Raw genomic sequence first — 26,379 nt, 5'->3', positions numbered from 1 at the left:
AACCTTTAATGTTTAAAAAAGATATCTTACAAGCTCACACATAATTGCACCCAAATATGATGAACTCTGTCATTTGAAGGACTTTGAATTAATCATGTTGAGAAACAATATACAAAGATATATTGGATTTAAATATATAGATATACATGTAGACTTCAAATATGATATCAAATGCCTTTCATATATGGGACACTAAATTAACATGAACTCTAATTGAAGATATCTTTAATTATTCAAATAATTAATGGTATCATGAAATTTAATAATCGAATTTAATTGAATTGTTGATAGAATTAATTATTCTGCTGAATTAATATTAATTATTATGTTGAATTGATACGCGCTATGATTGAATTGTTGCTCTCTTCAAGTGAATTGATTATATCACCAATTCAATTCATATGTGTTATAATTTAATTGAAGAGAACAATAGCTCAATTAATTTGCTCATTATTCAACTAATGAGCACAATATTTGAATTATTGCTCTACTGATGCGCGCAAAACGTCTTTTTGAGAGAGAGAGAGAGAGAGAGAGAGAGAGAGAGAGAGAGAGAGAGAGAGAGATTATTTATCGCATTTCACCTTTGAATTAGAACGCTTTACCCGATATAGTATTGCGGTGTGTGACGACACAATTGAATGAGACGATTGAACAATTTGAATGACATGTTTGATGTAATACAACAAGAGTTTTCATTGGCCGATTACGGGTACTACTAAACAGAGTATGTTAGAGTACGATATAGTACTTTAGAGTACGCTAGTAAAATTTCAATATTTAATGCAATTCAATTGTTTATTTGTATGTATAACGCTTAAATAAAGATGATTATAAAATAAAAGTACAATATTTGTCAAAAGTATTTGGTATTTTAGCGATATTTTGACCAGAAAACATTAAATGTATTGAAGATTTACGGCATCCCGATCCCGATTATTAGTAGTTTGTTTTGAAAAAGTATTAAAGATCGGGATCGGAATCAAACGGTAAACTTTAACTTACAATAATTCCTAAAATAATGAAAACAAACACAATATATTCCAGATATACATTTATTAGGTTAAACTAAAGTAAGAACATCTACGAACAGCAGTTAAATTGCATTAAATTATGAAATTTTAGTAGCGTACTCTAAAGTACTCTATCGTACTCTGTTTACTAGGACCGGCCGATTACAGCCCGCCGACTTTCTCGAGCGGATTCAGTGTTGCTGGAGAACTTTACATAGCTCTCTGAAAAGACCCACCTCTTATAAAAACCTTCCATTTACGGGTCACAAAAAGCTGCGGACGGTTGAGGCCTGAAATCGGTGTATCCTTGTGTTGCTGTCTCATAAACTCAATATAAAAAAATCTTAAGATATTTTCCTACTACAGTGTATATACTTGCGTCCAAACATACCTTCAAATATTCATTAAAGCCACACACCACCCGAAAACTCGCAGCTTCAAATGATTTCGTATGTTGACGTAGCCGGTCAATTCGAACTCTTGCTATTGATATCTATTCATAAAATCGGTTGTAAGTTATGTATTCACTCTTCATTTATTATCAACATTAATAGAAATTCAAGCATTTTTGTACCAGTTTTTGTAAAGGTAAAATAAGCTCTATATGAACGAAAATGCTACATAAGCCCATTAGATGGAGACCGGCCGGCGCGGCCGCTCATGACTAATGAAAGCCGCACTGCCGCGCCGTGAGTTTAGCTATTTGAATAATTATCATTTAATAGGACTGGGGTGGTATATTATTTAAACAATTTAGCTAAAATATTTGTGGGGTATTAGTACATATCTAGACGCTATTGTGCCAATATGGAATTGAACCGGGATTCGAATTGACTGGCTACCTAACATGGCTACATCTACGAACGAAATCATCAAAAGCTGTGATCGAGTTTTTGGGTCGTAAGGGGCTTTAATAAGTATTTGAAGGTATGTTTGGACACAAGTATAGTAGGAAAATATCTTAGGAATTTTTTTTATATTAAATTTATGAGACAACAACACAAGAATACAACTTTTTCTCTTTCTTCCTTTGAAGTTTTTTCCCCATCTAGCATCTGGCCGTCATGTTTTCAGATGCTGACTACTCCTGTATTAGGGAATTTGGGCGGACTTATACATATGGACCAATGAGAGTTTCTGTTGCATTTCGCAATTGTATTACAAACAGATTCAATTGTGTCGTCACACAACGCAATACTATATCGGCCAAAGCGTTCTAATTCAAAGGTGAATTGCGATAATACGAAATATATTCAGTTCAACAGTAATTTCACCCTCACTTGATGTCATCAGATTTTGCAAAATCAATGATTTATTCAGATCTATACATAATTTTTTGTTAGGGTCTTTTCCGATAGGTATTGTTAAAAACCTTGTTAAAAATAAACTATTTCAGAAGTCCAAATTATGTTGTGTCATGGGGTCCGTGTTTGTCCAACTATCTATTTTGTATTGCTATTAGGAGTTATGAGATTGATCACTGTTCGTTATCTTCACCTTTCATGCAAGAGTTTGTTCTGTATATAGTCACTTTTTAAATCGAGGTAAGTTACTGACAAACAAGTCGATGGACAGGGATTTCAACAGTCTCGATTGAAGGCAGCATTTCGCAAATTCTATGGTCGTTATAACGATCTACTTCGTCAGTACAACCTCGCATTGGGTCAAATGCTGTCTGACGTGTTTCATACCGATTATTAAGCCGTTCTTGGCACACTGATTTTGACTGCGGATAACTCCGTTTACCTGATCAGGATATAGGACTCACGGCGAGTGTGACCGGTCAACAGGGGATGCTTACTCCTCCTAGGCACCTGATCCCACCTCTGGTGTGTCCAGGCGTCCGTGTTTGCCCAACTATCTATTTTGTATTGCTTATAGGAGTTATGAGATTGATCACTGTTTGTTATCTTCACCTTGCATGTTAAAAAATATTGAATCCAAGGGATATAACTCTTTTCATTGATTCAAATCTATTATGCGATAGATTTCCTTTATATATTTTTTTTACAGACACTTTGTATATTTGTTTGTGAAGAAACAGTTTCAGGAAATTGTTAGGAATCCTATGATATCATCAGAACCAGTTTTTATGAAATTTTGATAATATTATTTAAAGAAAATAGCAACTTTTTGACGGTGATATGATTCTGTTTATGCTATCTTCACCTTGCATGTATGTCTCGCATCTTAAAAAGTGTGGTGACCTATATATTTTATTTGATAATTTATTAGTTTTAACTCTAATAAATGGAAATAAATACACTTTTCAAACTTGTATCAGACAAAACTGCGAGCATGGAGTTACCTTAACTGTTCCTATATCGCACCAGGCAGTTTGATCGGTATAGCGCGTAAAAACAGGTCTACGCAAAAGGAGTGCCTCTTAATCTTTGATAGAGCGGTCATAAGATAAATGATGTATATATCAGATTTGATTTTAAGTTTGCTTTATTTTTAATTACATGCATATGTAGTTACCCGGTATAAGCACATAATTAAGTAAATAGAAGCATTGAAAGATGTCTTTTGATTAAAGATGAAGATAACGAACAATGATCAATGCAAGGTGAAGATAACGAACAGTGATCAATCTCATAACTCCTATAAGCAATACAAAATAGATAGTTGGGCAAACACGGACGCCTGGACACACCAGAGGTGGGATCAGGTGCCTAGGAGGAGTAAGCATTCCTTGTTAACCGGTCACACCCGCCGTGAGCCCTATATCCTGATCAGGTAATCGGAGTTATCCGCAGTCAAAATCAGTGTGCCAAGAACGGCTTAACAATCGGTATGAAACACGTCAGACAGCATGTAACCCAATGCAAGGTTGTATTGACGAAGTAGATCGTTATAACGACCATGGAAAAACATTTCGTTCATCAGGTAGTCACGTGGTGCTGTGACGTAACATGAACCCTTCTTCGGTCAGCTGATAGAGAAAGTGAAGAAGTACATGCATGAAAGGCGAAGACAAGGAACAGCGATCAATTTCATATATCCCATAAACAATACAAAATAGATACTTAGGCAAACACGGACCCCTGGACACATCAGAGGTGAGATCAGGTGACTAGGAGGAGTAAGCATCCCTTGTAGACCAGTATATATATTTTTTCTCATCCACTAATACCATTACAATCACTCCCTTACTGTATTTACGCTTCGTCGGTGTTATCTTCTAACTGCATGCACCCGTATATTCTAAATATTTTCAGGCTTCAACGATAATGACGCTCTCTATGTACAAATGAAATAATCTCCCAACGCGGCGCCGTGCTTGGGACAGAAAAAGAAAGATAACTCTTGCAGATATTGACTACACAGTTTGCTAAAAATTAGTTATGTTCTCAATTTACCTGGAATCAAAAGTACCACAAATTGTATATCTTACTGTATAGTAATAAATATATATTTCAATATTTCATAAAACATGGTTCAAAAACTTTCAAGATATAGATCTATAAGTATGTATTAACAAGCAGAAAATGGTTTATTGCTCTACTAATAGACAATAAGATAACTAGTCTGTAGCAGAAATATCCATAGCTTAATAATAGCTGAATATCTATTAGAATAGTTCATAAAACATGGTTAAAACATCCAAGATATAGATCTACAAGTATATGTTAACAAGCAGAAAATGGTTTATTGCTCTACTAATAGACAATTGTATAAATAGTCTGTAGCAGAAATATCCATAGCTTAATAATAGCTGAATATCTATTAGAATAGTTCATAAAACATGGTTAAAACATCCAAGGTATAGATCTACAAGTATATGTTAACAAGCAGAAAATGGTTCATTTCTCTACTAATAGACAATTGTATAACTAGTCTGTAGCAGAAATATCCATAGCTTAATAATAGCTGAATATCTATTAGAATAGTTCATAAAACATGGTTAAAACATCCAAGATATAGATCTACAAGTATATGTTAACAAGCAGAAAATGGTTCATTGCTCTACTACTAGACAATTGCATAAATAGTCTGTAACAGAAATATCCATAGCTTAATAATAGCTGAATATCTATTAGAATAGTTCATAAAACATGGTTAAAACATCCAAGATATAGATCTACAAGTATATATATTGTCACGTGATAGTCTCGTGATGTTCAACACAGGCCTCGATGAAAATATATGGAAGGCTACTGGGTATCGGTTTAAACGTCGTTTCGTTCTCTGATATTTTCCATTAAAGATTTTCCATATAAAACACTAAAGGCCATTTTATGCATCTATTTTACTTTATTTTTGTATGGGACGCCTTAATTCAATTGAGAATTGTATAAATAGTCTGTAAGAGAAATATCCACAGCTGACAGATCAGACAGATCCTCCGGTGTAATGTATCAAAGTATCTGTGTGAATACTTAAAGTAACCAATCAGACAAACTATCTAACCCTCTTTAATTGAAATGATTTTGAGCAAATTATTTCTAACTTTGGAATCACTCATTTCTTAAACATGCGATTTTCTTTAAATATGCGTGCTGTTATTGTCACTTAAGATATATCCTGGTTTCCCGAAATAAAGATAACCTTTGAAATTTTAATGTTTTCGAATTGATTGATTCATTAAATATTGTTTAACGTCCCTCTCGAGGATCTTTCACTCATAATCATATGGAGACGTCACCATTGCCGTTGAAGGGCTGCAAAATTTAGGCCTATGCTTGGCGCTTACAGCCTTTGAGCAGGGAGGGATCTATATCGTGCCACACCTGCTGTGACACCGCCCCATTTAGTTGCCCCTTCGACAAGCAGGGGGTACTGAGGACCTACTCTTACCCGGATCCCCACGGGATCGAATTGATCATCTAAAACAAATAAACGTATATTTTCATTGTCAAAATCTATGACCAATACACATTGTAGAAAGTTTTTCTTTGTTTTACGTCGAGAAATTGTTCACTCCTATAGAGACATCGCTGGGTGAAGTACCACAAAGTTAGACCTATGCACGTCACTCAGGGCCGTGGCAGTGAGGATTCTTTATCGTGACAACTTCCGCGGGGAAATGAGGGGGCGGATATGGGGGGTAGTCCTCTCCCCCTCCTCTGAATAGTAATAAATTGCATTTCATTTGGGTACTGAAGCGTATTGCATGCCAGTTTACTACCCATATGCACTGCAACGGTTATAATACCTAGGCATATAACAGGCTGAAATTAATTTGGATCCAAGACCTGGACAGAGACAAGCAGGATAGCAGAAAGGGCAGAATGGAGAGGAATTGTTCACTATTCTCTACAGGGAGAGAAGGAAATAAGTCAAGTAAGTCATATATAACGGGCTTACTGATCTGACCATGCTTTCCGCAAACTGAATGTAGCATCAGTAGATTAAAATTAAAACCGGCATCGAATACGTATAGCTGGTGCGATCAGTTTGATGCAAATTAGTGGCGAAAAGGTGAAAACGAAAGAAGTTATAGACAAGAAGTTTAAGAATCTCCCCACTAAACTTCTTTCTCTCCCTCCCTCTGGGTTTATACATATTTTATAAACTCTTTGTTTTTTTTCTAATTCAATATATTTTAGTTGTGAAGTATAAATAAAATGATTTTATGTACGTTACAGCAGCAGATATTGTATCAAATGTTTTTCGGTGAAATTGATTGTCCCCGACACACTTCAAACCTGTTTCTTCTTTCAACAAAAGTTATATCAAATAGACGTACGCAATGTGGCTATACTGTTGGGTTTTCTACCTTGTAATTGTGCGGCACAGTGTACAGCAATGTTTGGCGTGAGAGGAAGATATTTCAGACGTGAAGGACTGAAAACTTTCAACACGACACAAATTAAATTGCGTTTTTCCTGTTTCTGATAGGAAATATAAAAAAAAAACCATAGACGCCGACAAAGTGTGTTTTAAGGTTTATTGTATGGATGTTATTCATCAACCTTAACAAACTACCGGTATTTTCTGAAGTCACAGGTTCTGAGTTTACTGGGTGAGTGTCTGTTTGATTAATTGATTGAATATTGTTTAACGTCCCTCTCGAGAATATTTCACTCATATGGAGACGTCACCATTGGCGGTGAAGGGCTGCAAAATCTAGGGCTATGCTCGGCGCTTATGGTTTTTGAGCAGGGAGAGATTTTAATCGTGCCACACCTACTGTGACACGGGGCCTAGTTTTTTTTCCCGTTCTCATCCGAAGGACCGGCCCATTTGGTCGCCTCTTACGACAAGCAAGGGGTACTGAGGACCTATTCTAACCCTAATCTCCCCGGGTAAATCCTTTTCGATATAAATTTTAAATCTTTTGAAATTGATATCGTTGTTTTATATCAAATCTCCTAACTGATTGGTATGATCAAAGTAGAAGAGCATGCACGTTTGCTTCTTTTTGATTAGATAATATTAAAATGTCTATAGTTCTCTCATATGAACGAGGAAGACGTGAAGATATTCACAGCATAGATAAATAAGATAAATGTCTACAAATTGGTGGAACAAAACATATCAATCCACACACGCATATTTTAAACATGTTTTAAAACTGCAATTCTTAGAATGTCCATAAGCTAACTGTTCACCACCGCAACGCGGAAAGAGACACAGAAATACCGGTGTCCGTGCGTCCGTCCGTCCGTCTCACTTGACTTTGTGGATGCAACTCCTCTGAAACTGCTAAACGATTTTGTTCAAATTTTGTAGGATTATTAGTCACCATATTGCACCGCCATTTTAATTCGACAAATTGTATGGGACTTTGTTGAATTTGTACATGCTACATTATTGGAACACTTTGTGGACGCAACTCCTCAGAGACCGCTGTACGGATTTTGTTCCAATTTTGTAAGATTGTTAGTCACCATATGTACAATTGATCATATTGCGCCATCATTTTGATTCGAGAAATTTTACAGGAGTTATGGAATTTTTGTGCTTCAACTTTTTTTTCCGGCGGTGGGGGACATGGCTACGCGTATCATTCTTGTTTTCCGGAATAGATTTTGTCAGATAAAACTGAATGCTAGCATTATCAATAAGGTGTTGATATACAGAATATATGTAGATGAATTATCAAAAATGCATCACGTGACTGCATTACGTTGCCAGTTTACCCCTGTTTAAGACATTCTGAAAATAAAACTTCATTATCAACATAGTGGTTAACCATACATCACCAAATCCTTTCGACAATAATAAACGCTAACTTGACACCGCCATTAATGCATGCAGGTCTTATGATTGGGGAAAAACATTTCATCATACATGGACTACAGAATACAATTTTTAGTTTTGAGAAATTTTAATCAGTATTTAATAATTTTTATCATACGTCAATTATACAATGGCATATGACCACCATCTCAGACCTATACGCCTCTTTCATACAAACGCCTCCTGATGATGATGTAGGAATATAATTAGGAAACCCCGAGTTCTCTCGATCCCGGAAACCAATTCCAACCCCAGAGATTAGCTTCGATAGTGACTGTTTCTTTGTCAAGTGCCTGGCTACGATAACCAAGGGTCTCTCGAATGTGACCTTCAAAAACCAAGGTTCCGTATCACGGTAGGCATTGACACGATAAAGAGCCCCCACTGCCACGGCGCTGAGCGCCAATCATAGGTCTAATTTGTGGTATTTTACCTCCAGATTGTGACAATCCTTCATGAATGATTTAAAAACAAAATGAATATATATTAGACAAAACAATAGAGAAACACATACTTCTATGTTTTATCATGTATTCATCTTTCATCTTCACCTTTCAGTAGGAATATAAAGACATGCCATAGTTTTACTATATTGCATATTGAGATTTTTCAGGTTTGGACTGCTTGCTGTCTCGTGTGTAAAAGAAGATGACAACTAATGGGGCCAACATACGTATGTAGAGCGGAATCAAGTACATCTACACATATATTTACTTTTGTAACGTGCCGGGCGTTTGCAGACAATCTAGGCTCGTGCCCGGTTCATCCGAGTTTTGATGAACAATGATGAATCTGATAAATTTCACCTATCTGGAGATTTATCTCTCTAATTGCAAGAGGTACAACTAGTCGCAAAAGATATATACATAATTAACACCTGTTTGGTGTTTAACCAAATACAAAAGGTACAAAAAATTGCAATATACACAACATTCTTTACACCTGCCTCGTGTGTAACATTTAACTCCTATGTACAGCTGGCACTTGTCAGATTTATGACTGTTTATAGCCACTGGCCTTACTTCTTGCCACCTGCCTATAACAACTTTAGCTTGCCACTTGCATATACCACTTACCTAACCCACTTGCATATACATCTTGTCAGTAAGTCACTTGTATCTGACAGTTGCATATGCCATTTCTCTTTACAACCTATAATTGGGTCAAGCTGTCTGATGTTTTTCATACTGATTGTTAAGCCGTTCTTGGCACGCTGATTTTGATTACGGATAACTCCGTTTACCTGATCAAGACATAGGGCTCACGGCAGGTGTGACCGGTCAACAGGGGATGCTTACTCCCACCTCTGGTGTGTCCAGGTGTCCGTGTTTGCTCAACTCTTTTGTATTGCTTATAGGAGTTATGAGATTGATCACTGTTCGTTATCTTCACCTTTATAGGAGTTATGAGATTGATCACTGTTCGTTATCTTCACATTTATAGGAGTTATGAGATTGATCAATGTTCGTTATCTTCACCTTTCTTCAACCACTGGGATTAATATGCCAGTCACTTGATTGTTTACGTTTCATAAACCAGTATCATTGCTATTGACACTTGATTGGATATTCAATTTATACCCGATATAGTATCTTAATCGATTTAGTTACATAGAAGTCCTTTAACAATCGCCTTAAATGGCTGCTCACTATATATGTCTCCGTATGTACCCATATCAACAGGCTATACGATTTACCATATCTTAATTGAATTAGGAGCTCAAAAGTCTTCATGACTATCCACAACATGTATAGTTATTTCTGTTATTGTTAGCGCTATATAATCAATGCACATATTAATCCCGATATTTGCACTGATCTATGTTTACAATTACATTGCCAAAGGGAGATAATTCACTGTCTGTTTCACTTTGCTGATCGTTTGTGGATTTCATAGTTTCCTAGGATATACGAACATGTACAAAAGAATTATTTTAAAAATTAGTTATATCGATTTCTACAATTTACTTCCAAAATGTAAATGATTGCAAGTTGTGAGTTATCTAGCATAAATCTGTAGTTTTGATTATTTGGAATGCACAGGGATACACAGGGAATGCCCGACTATTCAAATGCAAATTGTTGATACAGCCATGAGAAATTATCATATTTAATATTTTCTGTAAAGTTTGTTTTAGTAACTTGTAATAATCTGAAAGAAAGCGTGGCACACACATGTAGCGAGGGAAAGATAGTCAAAAATAATTTTGCCAAATTCATTAAAGAATGTTTTCATTCTTCTCTAATAGTCGGTCGTCCAATGAACATGCATGCTCATCTGACTCAAAAATATTTTCTATCGACACAGAAGGCAACAGTACCATAGTGATTTATGATGAATATTCGTCAAAGAATGGAATGAACGTATTCGTTATACTGGTTACAGAGCTCATAGTCGTCGTATCCATCTTCCTTATACTTCTGATACACTTTCTCAGGAAAAGGTAAGAAAGCTGAATCCAGAAGTCTTTCATCTGTGTACAGATATATGAAGAAATGTTTCAAAACGTTTCATTTGCTTAATGTCTTACAAAGCAAGCTTTCCGATGTATATTTTAAATCATATTTAATACAGGGACTCAAATTTCATTCTAAAATTTTCAGTTTTTTAGTGTTGTTTCCTAACAATAATGATTTCAACTTCTCCATCGTCAACTTCCCATATTTATGTATCAATATTCCATTACCACTTACATATGGTGTTTACATCTTTTAACTGATTCGATTCGCAAGAGCTTGTTCTGTGTATGGTCAGTATTTCAATCGAGGCAGGCTACTGCCAAACAAGTTGATGATGCAGGGGTTTCAATAGTCTGGTTTAAAGTCAGCAGTTCGGAAATTTTATAGTCGTTATAACGATTTAGTTTGCCAACACAACCTATCATTGGATGAAATGCTGTCTGACGTGTTTCACACCGATTGTTAGGCCGTTCTTGGCATCCCGATTTTGACTACGGATAACTCCGTTTACCTGATCAAGAAATAGGGCTCACGTCGGATCGTCAGGGGATGCTAACTCCTCCTAGACACCTGATCCCACCTCTGGTATATCCAGGGGTCCGTGTTTGCCCAACTCTCTGTGTTGTATTGCTTATAAAAAGTTATGAGATTGATCACTGTTCGTTATCTTTGCCTTCCTTAAAATGAAAATTGAAGAATGCTTCACAGAGTAAAATCATTTGTTAATATATGGTATCAATATTACCAATTGATTTATCAATAAATACAAAACACGTGATACCAAACTGTGAGGAAATTTACAGAGACATGTTTAGACATATATAGATTAATTGACTGAGGTTTTACGCAGTGTTGGTAATATTTCAGCCATTTTACGGCAGTTCACTTATTGAAATATGTTTGGTTGTGAGTGTTCGAGTTTCTCCACCAGGGAATATATATATATATATATATATATATATATATATATATATATATATATATATTCAATGCTGTTGCCTTTGATATCTTTATTAATTGTAATGATAGCCATTTCCTCATGAATGTGATACACGTAGGATCGTGATAAGGATAGTTCGACTGGAAATTCTGTTTGATGCGAAGATTTTATGCAACGTTTACAGTAAATGCTAATAAATAACTATGTTTTTAAAGAACAAGCACGACTAATCGTTTGTTTCTTTATAGATAGCAGAACTACACGTGAACCGTTGAAATCAGAGACAAAACATGTAACATCAGGGGACGCCACTCAATGTTGGTGGAATGCAATTGACTTTATAAATATTCTGTAGCATTATGAATAAATGAGCTAAAGATATTTAGACGTGTCTATTGATATGAAAGGTACCCGATGATATTTATCAGTCATATCTACCTTGCTGGTCACCTGTTGTGAGAGGCCACAGTGAACAGATGGTTTCAGTCTCACAAGACTACCTTGTACCGTTTAATTCTTTGAAGAAACTGTTTATGCCAGACCTTTGTGAAACATGAAATGACACAATAAACACGAACGAATGCATTGTGTTCTTTGAGGAATCTTGTGAAATTAAGGATCTTCTTCTTCTTAATGATGGTAGTAAGGTAGCTCACTTCACTAAAATTTATACTCTGTGTGACACCACGTCACAAGATGATGATTTAAATGTTTTGTGAAATCATTTGTATCGAACAATTTGTTTGTCTATCATCGTAGGTCAGTGGTTAAAGCATTGGGCTGGTGGACCAGAGATCTCGAGTTCAAATACCCCAGAGTCTTTTATTCATGTGTGTTGAAATTATTTTTTTGGAAATCGTGTTTTTATCCAGATTTGTATATTTTTGGCATATATACATATTGTATATCATCATATCTTTTATAATTAAATCAATTCGTACTGATTTGAGAGACCGTTTCTGAGTGTAGTGAGCCACCTTAAGTATAATAGTTATACATATATAATTAGTAATATATAGTAATATATATATAGTTACAAAGGAGGAATACTTTATAAAATTGTTTAATCCCAAACTTAATAGGAAATAAATGTTTAAAATTCAAACTACATTGAACTGAACTCTGTAATTGATTTCCAAGTATTGTCTAATATTCTGTGTATTATACAGCTACCAGTGTAATTTATTATGATGTCACATAGGACAATTACTTACGTCGTGATATGTTGACGTTACTTAGTAATATTATTTCATTTTATAACTGTCTGAAGAGGCATTAAAGCCGAAAGCGCTAACAGTGAAATGTTATTCGAGTTGTGTTACTTTACTTTTATTATTGGATGTATTTACTGTATCAAATACCGAATTCTTTTTCACAAACTATATATATATATATATATATATATGTGTGTGTGTGTGTGTGTGTGTGTGTGTGTGTGTGTGTGTGTGTGTGTGTAAAACTTATACGGTACCAATTTTGATGCACCAGATGCGCATTTCGACAAATAATGTCTCTTCAGTGATGCTCAACCGAAATGTTTGAAATCCGAAATAACTATGAAGTTTAAGATCTAAATATAGCCAAAAACAGCGTGCCAAACAAGTGGAGCCAAATTCGTCCAAGGATAAGAGCTATGCATGAGGGAGATAATCCTTAATTTTGAAATGAATTTCTAAATTTTATAACAGCAATTAAATATACATCCATATTTTCAAGCTAGTAACGAAGTACTTAGCTACTGGGCTGTAGAGACCCTCGGGGACTAACAGTCCACCAGCAGAGGCCTCGACCCAGGGGTCATAATGTAAAACTTATACGGTACCAATTTTGATGTACCAGATGCGCATTTCGACAAATAATGTCTCTTCAGTGATGCTCAACCGAAATGTTTGAAATCCGAAATAACTATGAAGTTTAAGATCTAAATATAGCCAAAAAGAGCGTGCCAAACATATATAGTTATAGTTATAGTTATCAATAAAAGAAAGTATTGCTTTAAAAGTAAGTATTTGGTAAGACAAACGACTAAATATAGAAATATCTTTACTAACTTTAGTCCTGATATTTCTTATTTTAAAACATTTAATGCTTACATAACGGCACATTCAGTCATTCACTGTCATGATGGTCTAAATGCTGGGCATACTTATGAACTGGCACACAGGCTATGTATTTTATATACCACAGTGACTAATCTGATTCACAAATGTTTGATTACGAGAGGTGTGACCAACTATATGATTATTATATCATAAACCTTGCATACGAGAAGAAAGAATTCTTGCTGTGGCCTTCAAATCGACATATAGATATTTCAGTGACGTTTTATCTATGACTAATTCGATATATCTCAGTGAACTGGAAATAAAAGACACTACAGAGTCTCCCATGTCAGAATCGTACTTAGAGATGTTATTTAACATAGATGTTAACGGCAAACTAACAACTCCACTTTATGACAAACGAGGTTACTTCAGCTTTAACATCGCTAACTTCCTATATTTATGTAGCAATATTCCATTGCCACCTGCAAATCGTGTTGATATATCTCGACTGATTCGATACGCATGGACATGTTTTGGGTATGATCTGTTTTTTAAATCGATGCAGGCTACTGACAAGTAAGATGATGTTACAAGGTTTTCCAAGGTTTGGTTTAAAGTTAGCATTTAGCATATCCTATGATCGTTACAATGATGTTAATCTACAAATACAACGTGTAGTTAGGTCAAATGTTGTCTGACGTGTTTCAAACCAATTGTCAGGCCGTTCTTGACATGCTACTGCAACGTAGATAATGTTGGGAATCTGACTAGTCTAAATGCAAATAACGTAAATGTGATTCGTTGATATACACAAAGCCATAGTCATGAATTTCGTTCATACAAAAGTCCAAGTATTTACAAAATATCACTTTATTTACTTCTACCTTTTGTCAAGAAACAATTAGGTCCACGTCATATTCGCATTGACAGTCTTGATTACGTTATTTCAGGAAGCCAAAACTAGTCCATACTTGGATTTTTCAACACTAGAATACAGATTGGAATTCTAAGATTATAGATGTTGCCCATTACCAGCTCTTTAAATCACCGCAGGTTACAAAATGAATATCCTTCCGAATAATGACGTCAGTTCCTTCAGCTTGAATATTATAACAAAGGTATATATGCCTTTAGCATAAACAAGATTCTTCGTCATAAAAAAAAATCATATATTGTATCATTTCAAAATTCATATCCTGTAAATATACTTCTATTATCGCATCCAAACTTTTTAATTACAAACTTAAGATAATCTTAAATGTAATCCATCTACATGTTCTTGTTCTTCTTTCAACGTTGGTTTAGCTGGACATGTCATTGCTGGTGACATCGACAAAGTTGAAAACGACGAACTGAATTCACTTGTTTTAAAAGGTCTTAAATCTTCATCTTTCATAGCTCCGATTTTTCTGTTCACAACAGAACTTCATCTCTGGTATGAATTATAACGAAGATAATGCCAGACGATAAGGTAAATATAAAAAGAAGAGCTTAGCTCCTTGTCAGAATGGATTGAGGCAAGACAAATATTGAAATCTCTGAGACACATCAAAACAAAGTACATACCATTTATCGTTCTGGGATTAGTAAACCAAAGGTAATAAAGGAACAAAATAGGTTACACGAAGAATTTGTATTCGTTCCAGCTGACCAGAGACATATATAGCAGATATCAGTAATTTCCTCCAGTTTCGTATTATCTTACGATCCTCTGTTGTTTTGGTAAAAATATACACACTGATATACCATAAAAGGTCTGATTAAAGATTTTTAGAGATATATATAAATATACATGTAAGTTTTTATTATTTCAATTAATACGTTTCATTTTTATTCATTATTAAATAAATATTATGAATTAACGATTTTATACGGAGGTTGTACAACAAGTACTCCCCGGAATGACAGTGTATAAAATATAGAAGCAACTCATTATAACATTCCAGATATCACAATGTAAGTAAATAAATGAATTGATTAGAATAATTTTTGTTGGTTTCAATATGCTACAGCCGCAAATATTTATATGCATGTATATTCGGTTATTGCTTTGCTTAAGATCCACGAGGTGCAATCAGAGTTGCAGACATGCGCAGTATAGCTAGTCCAGCGAGTAATATTGCCATCATCATGTGACATATATACGGGGTATGTCTTGCCATTTCATTCTATGACACATTCAGCACATTTGTGAAGCAAGTTTGGTTCTGCAATCTATTGAAACTCAAAATCTAATAATATTCATTTATTCAATCTGCTTACCATCATGAGGGTGAATTTAAGCATTTTCAATGCAAATTTTCCAATGAGCAAGGGCAAATTGTGGATTTCAATTTAGAGGGGCGTGGAAAAAATATGTTGGTCGCATTTAAGTCCCCATTTCGTCCTGATGAGAACAAGAGAGCTTAACTGCATTTTGATAATAAAATATCTTGTGTAAAACTAATAGAATTTACACATACACACAATGCTCTTATATGATTTGAGAATAAATAATGTTTCACTTTTCAAACTTCATCCAATCATGTTTGATAACCATGTTTGCTTCCTGTGTCTGGCATCTTATTCATAAACAGATTTAGAAAACGTCCGTATTTTTCATATGTATTTTGTAAACTTCCTCAATAGACATGATGAGGCACTTGTCAGTTTTATAATAGTTCGAAGCACACCGGTTGATTTGAAAATGATTTATTTTAAGTTCTACTACAATTCCGGACACATCCAATATTGAAAGCTAAATATGGATATTTCATGCACCTTTAATTTGTTATTGTTGAAAAATCTGAAGTGCTCTTACATAAATGATATTACATGTGCGGTGAATCAGGTTATACCCATCAAAGAAAATCGGGTGGTGTGGGGTTTTGTCATGGTGATAACATGTTTCCCTTGCAGTGAAATAGGTTGGGCAAATGCTATTTATATATTGGTCGACCGCAGATCAGTTTGTCTGATCTCTATAGCGGTGCAGAGAAGTCTTCAAAAGACGCTGAAAAGCCGATCCTTTAAAAGTAAAAGGCTACGTTAGGGCTGAATTAGCCTTATAGTGTAGGTTGGCTAGGTGATTAACCATCGTAGCTTTGACACTTGGCAATAAAGTCTGAAAAAGTCTGTACCCAGTGTCAAAGTGAGCTGGAGACATCAGCTGGTACGAGACATCAGGTCGCTTGCCTGAACCATTGGTAAAAGCCAATTGTCCGGGGACTTTGGATTTAAGGAATTGAAGGGTTATGTTAAATGAAATCCCTGTTGAATAACCACCGTGAATTTATTGAATAAGTTCATTTCTTGCTTTGTGGACAACATACATTTTTGTAAAACATATGTACTGCGAAATCCCAGGTGTAACCGCGTACGTGTCCACTGATAAATATCGACCCTCTGCTGAACACACGTTACACACGTATTAGTTAATGCTTTTTTAAAGTGAGTACTCAATTTGATTGTTTCTTGATTTTGTGTAAAATATTTCATCTTACAATTTTCGTGTTTCTTGGAACTAGTTTAGAATATTTTGAAATTTTAGTGGCCAATTTGATGATTTGCATCAAAATTAGGTTGTTGAACATATATATTAACAGTAAACTAACAACTCAATTTTATGGTAAATGGGAAACATATGATGTCAGCTTCTCTATCGTCAACTTACCATATTCATATAACAATATTTCATCATCACCTACATATGGTGCTCATGTCTCTCAACTGATTCGATACTCAAGACCATGTTATGCGTATAATCAGGTTTTTTAAATCGAGGTAGACTAACGACAAATATTTTTATGTTACAATGCATTGTTTCAACAGTCTCGTTTAAAATCAGCATTTCGCAAATTTTGTAAAATGTAGGCAGGGAAAGAGCTGGGAATTAACGGTAAACGTTAAAAGAGACATCTCATGCTTTAATTACATCGAACATGCCTTATGTTTCTCTGATAGCAATCTGTATTTAATCGTCAGATACAGGTTTCTGAACAATTTGTGATGGTATCGTCATAATCGCCAGATGACTGACTACCGGTTGTATCTTTTTGGGCAGTCTTTACTGTCGGTGTTACAGATGACTGACTACCGGTTGTGTCTTTTTTGACAGTCTTTACTGTCGGTGTTAGATAATAATCGGATCCTCCACTTTTATAACTGACGCTGGTATCGTATCCCTTACTGTGTAATGATACTGATGTTAAGCTCTTCCTTTCCTCCGCTTCGTCATAGTGAACATCGGCATACAGACGAAAGGATATTTCGCTGATGGTAAGGTACGAATGGAAATCTGGATTTTGTTCCGCGGTCTCAGACATCTCTTCGCTGTTCTTTGTTTCTAAACGATAGTTAGAATTGATGACACTCTTTATTCATGATACATATTTATCATTATGATAATTTTACAAATATACAGTATTAATCCGTATTACAAAGTTGTATTTTTAAAATCAAAAACTTTATCTATTTTAAAGATTTATTTTGCGAGTGGCATAACTTCAATTCCATCAATTTGGAATTTCATAAATTCTCATATTTGTCGAAATGCGCATCTGGTGCATCAAAATTGGTACCGTATAAGTTTTACATTGTGTCTCTACAATTTATAGAAATATTAGAGTCTTTCTTAGAAACGGGGCGAAATTGCGAGACTTTGTTATCAATAGATACATATTGCGAATGTTTAACAATCTATATGATATCTACTCAGTCACAGATTTAAAAATGTTTTGTTGATTATTACATAATTGATATTTGCTCTTTATCTTATCAGCCAATTTGAATCGGAAGTTGGCGAATAATATAGCATATTTACACTATCCCAAACACAGAGAATAGTGTCGCAGATGATTTTGTCATAATACAACATAATAGGATTGTGACGTCATAAAGAGATAAAGTTTGGTGACTTTTAATGTTATTGATGATATCAATCATCAATGAGTTTGGAAAGTTTCAAAAATTTTAGCGCTGAATTTGCGAGCCTACTTCTTTGATTTCGCGTCAATTGACATTACGTGTTCCATACTAGATTTTTGATCTTGTTGTCCATTAGTTTATGGTAACAATGACTGTAGTGAGTTTTATTTCAATAATGCAATCATTTCAGTAACAGCATAACAGCTTGATCATCCTGCAAATGTTTAGGTGCGGCTTCATTGAAAGAATGGCATAACGTGGTCATCCAAGCCAACTTTACTGAAACTACACGGCCAATCAGTGATTGAAATTTGCACATTCCATCAAGCGAAGTGGCACGCCGTTATTTCAACGATAATAAAAACATTAGGACACTTACTCGTAGCTGTTTTTGTACCCCTTTTCGAGTTTCGTCTACAGACAAATACAGTAAAAATAAATACATGTATCTATGCGTTGTTATTACAGCACTAAAAAAAATATAGTGAAAATAAATACATGTACAATGTATCTATGCGTTGCTAAATCTTATTTTCCTGTTGAGTGACCTTCCCAAAATTTCAAATCCCTAGAGTCTTTTTAAAAATACATTGACATTTGATGTTTGTCACTTTTACAACTTGTCCTCCATATGAATCGATTATTATCTTAAATTTCTGAAGGCTTTTGTTAAACCTAAATTTCAGTCATACAATCACACAATGAAACAATCTGTGCTTGTAAAACAATGATGCACTCGAATTGCGACGTAGCTGATAAGGGCCAAGGTTAAAGTTTTTCAAAAGTATGTCAAACCCCAAGGTCAAGATTACAAACTCAGAAACGAAAACTAGTATTACAAAGAAGACACGTACATGTGAAATAGGAAAGCCTTAGCCCAACCCGTTTAAAAGTTATGACGAAGATTAACATTTCAAAAGTAGGTAAAAGGTCAAGGTCATGAAGTATAAAAAAAAAAGCTACTTAAAGAAAGGTCTTTTCAAAAGAAATGTACATGTGGAATATAAAAGACATATTACTAAACATTTAAAAGTTATGGCTTTGGTCTAAATTACTCAAAAGCAAGTCAAACGATCATGAGGTCAAATCCCTTGATAACCAAAGAAAGGTTATGTCACCAGGAATACATTACACATGTAACATATGAAAGATCTATTAGCATCTATTCAAAAGTTTAGTGTTAAAGTTTTGCAGACACACAGACAGACAAACCAAAAATATGTGCCCCTGAATCTTCAAGTAGGGGGGGGGGGGGCATAAAAAGAGAGATTAAAGTTTAATTACAATAGACAGAGATATTGTGACACAACAACTGATATTATAATAGATAATTATCATTACCTTACTACAATACATATGCAGGAAATGCTCAGCATAACCACTAAAACCAATGAGGCTACTAAGGCAATAATAACAGCGTTGAACATCCTTAATGGCTTTAATGGCGTTACACTATTTCTCAGCACTGTTGTCGTCTCTTGATCTTCTAGATAAATAAACAAATCAGTAGACGGATGATATGTGGTACATGTACGATATTGTCTGAATTATCATAAAGAAACAATCACCCATGGTCGTTACACAGGAGTTGGATTGAGATATTTAATAATGCCATATACAAAATGTTTTGCATTTCATATGACTCGATGTAATGAGTGATTATACGACCATCCATCTACAATTGTATGGAGACTGATCAACTGTGTCTGGTTTAAATTGACATTTCTTTTCAATCAAGAAAATCATTGGTCATTATGCGCATAGTGTTACTTAGGGCGGTTCAAACTGGGATTGGCATAACATGAGTAAACTTAACACACAATATTTAATCTGCATTGCGTTCAGACTACAATTTTCAGTAAGATTAACTTAAACTACTCTGGACTGAATTGGGTTCATGTTATCAATATTTATTCTACTCAAACGTACTGTGCAACTACAGATGCCCAATGTGGTGTAAATCAAATGTGTATTCTAAAAAAACTTCCAAAGAACTTTTAGTAAACTTGAAATCACAAAACTTTTCTCAAATCAACATCAAAACGTACGACTTTTCAACTCTATACACGATCATTCCTCGCGATAAATTAAAGACTAGACTTTATGACATCATACATAGTTGCTTTATCAACAACAAGAGTGCCATGGGCCACATCGCTCACCTGAGTCACCTTGGCCCATATCTGAAGACTTCCCATATATATTTGCATGTAAAACCTTAGTCCCTATTATGGCCCAGACTACCCTTTGCAAACTTGAATCTACACTATGTCAGAAAGTTTTCATGTAAATGTCAACTTCTTTGGCACAATGGTTCTTGAGAAGAAGATTTTTAAAGCTTTTTCCTATATTTGTATGTAAAACTTTGACCCCCCACTTTTGACCCCATCCTAACCCCCGGGGGCCATGGTTTGAACAAACTTGAATCTGCACTATGTCAGAAAGTTTTCTTGTAAATATCAGCTTTTCTGACTCAGTGGTTATTGAGAAAAAGATTTTAACTATATATTTGTATGTAAAACTTTGATCCCCCTTGTGGCCCCATCCTACCCCCGGGGACCATGACTTGAACAAACTTGAATCTGCACTATGTCAGAAAGTTTTCATGTAAAAATCAGCTTTTCTGGCTCAGTAGTTCTTGAGAAGAAGATTTTTCCTATATATTTGTATGTAAAACTTTGATCCCCTATTATGGCCCCATCCAACCCCCATGATTTGAGGAAACTTGAATCTGCATTATGTCAGGAAGCTTTCATGTAAATCTCAGCTTTTCTGGCTTAGTGGTTATTGAGAAGAAGATTTTTAAAGTTTTTCCCTATATATTTGTATGTAAAACTTTGATCCCCCTTGTGGCCCCAACCTACCCCCGGGGGCCATGATTTGAACAAACTTGAATCTGCACTATGTCAGAAAGTTTTCATGTAAAAATCAGTTTTTCTGGCTCAAAGGTTCTTGAGAAAAAGATTTTTCCTATATATTTGTATGTAAAACTTTGATCCCCCTTGTGGCCCCGGGCATCCAACCCCCGGAGCCCATGATTTGAACAAACTTGAATCTGCATTATGTCAGGGAGCTTTCATGTAAATCTCAGCTTTTCTGGCTTAGTGGTTCTTGAGAGGAAGATTTTTAAAGTTTTTCCCTATATATTTGTATGTAAAACTTTGATCCCCCTTGTGGCCCCATCCTACCCCTGGGGGCCATGATTTGAACAAACTTGAATCTGCACTATGTCAGAAAGTTTTCATGTAAAAATCAGCTTTTCTGGCTCAGTGGTTCTTGAGAAGAAGATTTTTAAAGATTTTCCTATATATTTGTATGTAAAACTTTGATCCCCTATTGTGGCCCCATCCAACCCCCGGGGCCCATGATTTGAACAAACTTGAATTTGCAATATGTCAGGAAGCTTTCAGGTAAATTTCAGCTCTTCTGGCCCAGTGGTTCTTGAGAAGAAGATTTTTAAATGACCCCACCCTATTTTTGCATTTTTGTGATTATCTCCCCTTTGAAAGGGACATGGCCCTTCATTTGAACAAACTTGAAAGCCCTTCACTTAAGAATGCTTTTGGCCATGTTTGGCTGAAATTGGCCCAGTGGTTCTGGAGAAGAAGTCGAAAATGTGAAAAGTTTAACAGACAGACGGACAGACAGACGACGGACAAAAAGCGATCAGAAAAGCTCACTTGAACCTTCGGTTCAGGTGAGCTAAAAATGGAAAACGCAAATATTCCTAATTAGTGATCAGTCATCCCAAAAATATTTTGTTAAACGCCACTCTGATTTCATACACAGGTACTCTGAAGTTGAAATAAAAAATATGCTGGAGTTCCTCATTGACAAAATCTTCGTGGTCTTTGGTGATCAGGTCTTCCAACAGTCTGTTGGAAATCCCCTGGGCACGAACTGTGCTCCTTTGTTTTTTTAATGTTTTATTTTGTATTTTCAACACATTTATACATACAAAGTGTAATCTACACTCGCTCATTCACATTTGCAATTACTCCGTGCACCTTCTAAATCAACAATAACAATGAATTGTATATATAATGTATACATGTATAATATATACATACACACACATAAATATAAATACACACATAAAAATACATATATACACATGCAAATTCAAAGATAAAGGTAATTATTTTATTTTTCATATAAATGTATAGTGATTTTCAACAAACTATTTGTCCATTATATTATCATACAATGCCCATTTACCAAGCATTTTGGATTTGCTATGAAATACATTTTGACAATATTTTTCTAAATTTTATAGTATTTAAACAAATCAATTGCATCTGAAAATTTGGGTTTTGAGCCCTGTGATCTGGAGTAATAAATATGCTTTTTTGCTAACAAAAGAAGAAAATTTTCCAAACAGCTTCCATCAATATTGCCTAGTAACACACTTCTTTTTGTGATTTTATAATCTTTTTCAAGTGCATTGTACCATTCCACAAAATCTCTACAGAAGGCAGATACATACGCACAGTCATAAAAAGTATTAGTGACTGTTTCTCTTTCGCTTTTGCAAAATGAACACAAGTCATTGTCTACAAGTGTAAGTTTGTGAAGGAAAGAGTTTGTAACTATATAACATATAATACGGTATTGAAAATCAATTAATTTTGTTTCTTTTGTGCATAATGATGCGTTCATATAGTAAAATTCCTAACATTTTCCTGAAATAGTTTCACTGAGATAAGTTTCCCACTTCGCTCTTTTGAGTTGTCGGGCTATGAACTCCTTTTCCTTCGAAACTTGATATAACAATTTAACATTAGAACTAGTCTGGTCCCAGCCCCGATTAATAACGAATGATCAATGAGTGGCGGGGGCGGGGACCAGACTAATTAGCGTATGCAATAATGTAATGAGAAAGTCAGTATTTTGTCAAATCAAAAGGCTTATTATGAAAAAAGAAAGCAGAAATTACAAAGAAAATGGGAAGTCATCGTCAGATTTCACTGTTATATATAATATATATATATATTAGAATTATTATAAAAACAATATTAAGCAAGTGGCTGTGGATACCACTTCGTTTTACCAGCTTTGTCATTTTTCCGGCCACCCATCCCTCGATTGTGACAGTATGTTGTTTCACAAATAAAAGAAATAGAATGAATATACTGAGAAAGACTTGAATGATTCAACCCTTTCCAAATTGTATTACCTTATTCTGGCTGCCACTTTAAGAAACTAATTCACGAGCCTATCCAATGACAACTTCGCTAGCCAAGGATGACGCTCCACGGTGTTTCTCTTTTCTCTTGATGAAAGAGAAACACCGTGGAGCGTGACCCTTGGCTAGCGAAGATGATCCAATAAATAAGAGACATCCCCACCCCACCCCACCCAATCCCCACCACGAAAACAGCATTGGAAAACATATATGATTTTTCAACAATTTCTCTCAGTCTTTTTAAATCGAACTTGCTTTTAATCGAACTAAGTATTTTTAATATAATTGAATTTGAATTTAGTTCTATATCTGGTATATTATACATTTATGTATCACACATCAAATTTAAAGGCGAACACGTCCGGTATGAATGAAAGCTTTGCCTCATTTTGGGATCGATAGTTCCTGCATGTACCGGTATCCTGCAGATTAGTGTTGAACCCGAAGAGGTACAGCGGGGAAAAAGAAGACTGAAACAGAACCAATGAAAATTAAGGTGAAGTTTAAGGAGGTATTCTCCATAGTCATAATAGCTGACTTCCTTTTAAAACATGGATGGAAATATAAATATCAGCAAGTAGCTCAGTAGGTTAGCAAAAAGAGAAGAAGAAAAAAGCACGTCGGCTGCTGAACTGTAGATCGTGTGTTCGAGTCCAGCAGGGGTTTTAAAATTTTTTCCAGATTGCTTTCAACTAAAACTGCATTTTTGGACTAAATAAAGTAATTTTGAAAGTTTTCAATTTCAAAATACTGTTGTATATTCTCCACTTTTCATCCATATCAAATTTCGCTGGTGTAGCATATATCCTTAAGGAATTAAAAATTTATTTCATAATATATAGCAAAAAGGCCGTGCAAGGCAACGAATTAATAACCCTTGAATTGTGAAGATGCTAAAAGGCTAACAGAGAATTTATGTTTGAATTGAATTGAAAGGTCATCTAATTATTACTGAAGTAATTAAATGATAAGATATTAGTATTTAGTTAGAAAAAACTGCCAGAAGTGGCCTATGGAGTGCTGTGGTCACTACATGCAAGAGTGAATACATGTGCGTTAAAATCGTTTTGCCACGAGATGGGGGGGGGGGATTATAATTTCCATTCGCCGAAATTTCAAAATTGTCTTAAAATTCTTTATAAACCCTTATACAGACGTTTTAATTAGGTAATCAATTTATGGTGCATAATTTTAAGATAAAATTGTTTACCGCTAGTAAACAAATTCCTAAAATTTTGATTTTGATCAATAGAAAGCACATTTTTCCAAGTTTTGTGTTATATTAAGTACATTAATCATTCAAATTCTAAAAATTCCGTTCTATAGTGTTTTCCGTTCCACGTTTATAGCAACACCCTAAGAAGAGTACCAACTTTGCCCTTGGGCATGTCTAATAAAGACACCCCCCCCCCCCCATTAAATATCATGCACAACATGCAAAATTCTTCGTCTGCTCCGCCATGCTTGTTATAGCGAGATCTCGTAGGTTAAAAAAAAACAGCATGAAAATGTAGTTACTCGAGCCATTCCGATAAAGAAAGGAAAATCATTTGAAAAATTTACACCCTGCTCTTAGTTGTTTTTTTAAACTTGATATAACATTTTAAACCTTTCCAATACCGATGAAATCGCTTTCTCCTCAATACTCGTGCACTGATGGAAACACTATTTTATATGCGCATGCCGTATATGCAAATAAATTGACAACCGGAAGTTCAACTTCCTTCAAACATGGCTCATAATATGAACCAAGAAATTGAAATATATCGAAATTGTTTTAAAATGTTTAGAATGATTGAGAAAAAAATTACTTGAGTGAATCACCCTCGCATCTGCACCATTACGGAGATCCTAAGGAGTTGTAGTCCCCCTTCAAAGTCAGACAGGGCTACATTATTGCATCTAGTATCGACGTAGGGCCTCTCCGTGCGATTTTCTTAAGAAATAAATTTCATTTTACTGCGATACTTCATGAATTTAAGGGCAAAAAGCATGCTGGCGTGAAGTCTTGCTGTTCATACCCTCATGTATTTTCAAAAATGAATTTATTCTTTTATATCTATATTTTACTTTCATTTCTGTCGGAATATTCCCAGCCGTTAAGATAGTCGTACTACGAGGGCGAGTCAATAAGTAACCACCCTAACTTATTTTCGGTTGAAACCCACATCTTCTTTTTCGATGCAATTGTCCTCTAGTGTGATGCACTTAGACCAACGGTGTTCAGATGCCATAGCCCCAGAACTGAAAAGTCAGGGTCCTTTCCATTGACCCACTCTTCAAGTGCCATCACTACTTCTTCGTCAGACCGGAAATGACGTCCACGGATATCCTTTTTCAAGTTTGGGAGTAGGAAGAAGTCGCTAGGAGCTAGGTCAGGTGAATAGGCAGGATGTGGTATTAATTCATACTCGTTTCGCTTTACAGCATCCATTGCAACTTTGCAAGTGTGGACTCTCGCGTTTTCCTGTTGCAGCAAAACACCTTTAGAGAGTTTACCTCGGCGTTTTTCACGGATGGCGGTTCTCCGCTGGTCTAGCAAGTTTGCATAGTACACTCATGTTATTGTACTTCTCTTGGGTAAAAAGTCGAACATAATAATGCCCTTTGCGTCCCAAAATACTGTGGCTATCAACTTGCCAAC

General features: G+C 35.2%; 1 long non-coding RNA gene across 2 annotated transcripts; it reads left to right on the top strand.

Moving 5' to 3' along the window:
• The first annotated feature begins 6,862 nt into the window (after positions 1 to 6,862).
• LOC130054883 (uncharacterized) lies at positions 6,863 to 12,185 on the top strand. 2 transcript variants are annotated; one of them, XR_008803275.1, is made up of 4 exons: positions 6,863 to 6,981; positions 8,806 to 8,874; positions 10,509 to 10,644; positions 11,849 to 12,185. It is a non-coding gene; the product is annotated as an uncharacterized LOC130054883 (long non-coding RNA). The 2 variants fall into 2 exon arrangements; XR_008803273.1 differs by having other exon boundaries at positions 6,868 to 6,981; positions 8,815 to 8,874.
• Positions 12,186 to 26,379: the final 14,194 nt, after the last annotated feature.

The sequence above is a fragment of the Ostrea edulis genome, chromosome 1 (genome assembly GCF_947568905.1).
Source record: "Ostrea edulis chromosome 1, xbOstEdul1.1, whole genome shotgun sequence".
NCBI classification, from domain to species: Eukaryota; Metazoa; Mollusca; class Bivalvia; order Ostreida; family Ostreidae; genus Ostrea; species Ostrea edulis.
This window is presented reverse-complemented; position numbering and strand designations above follow the sequence as displayed.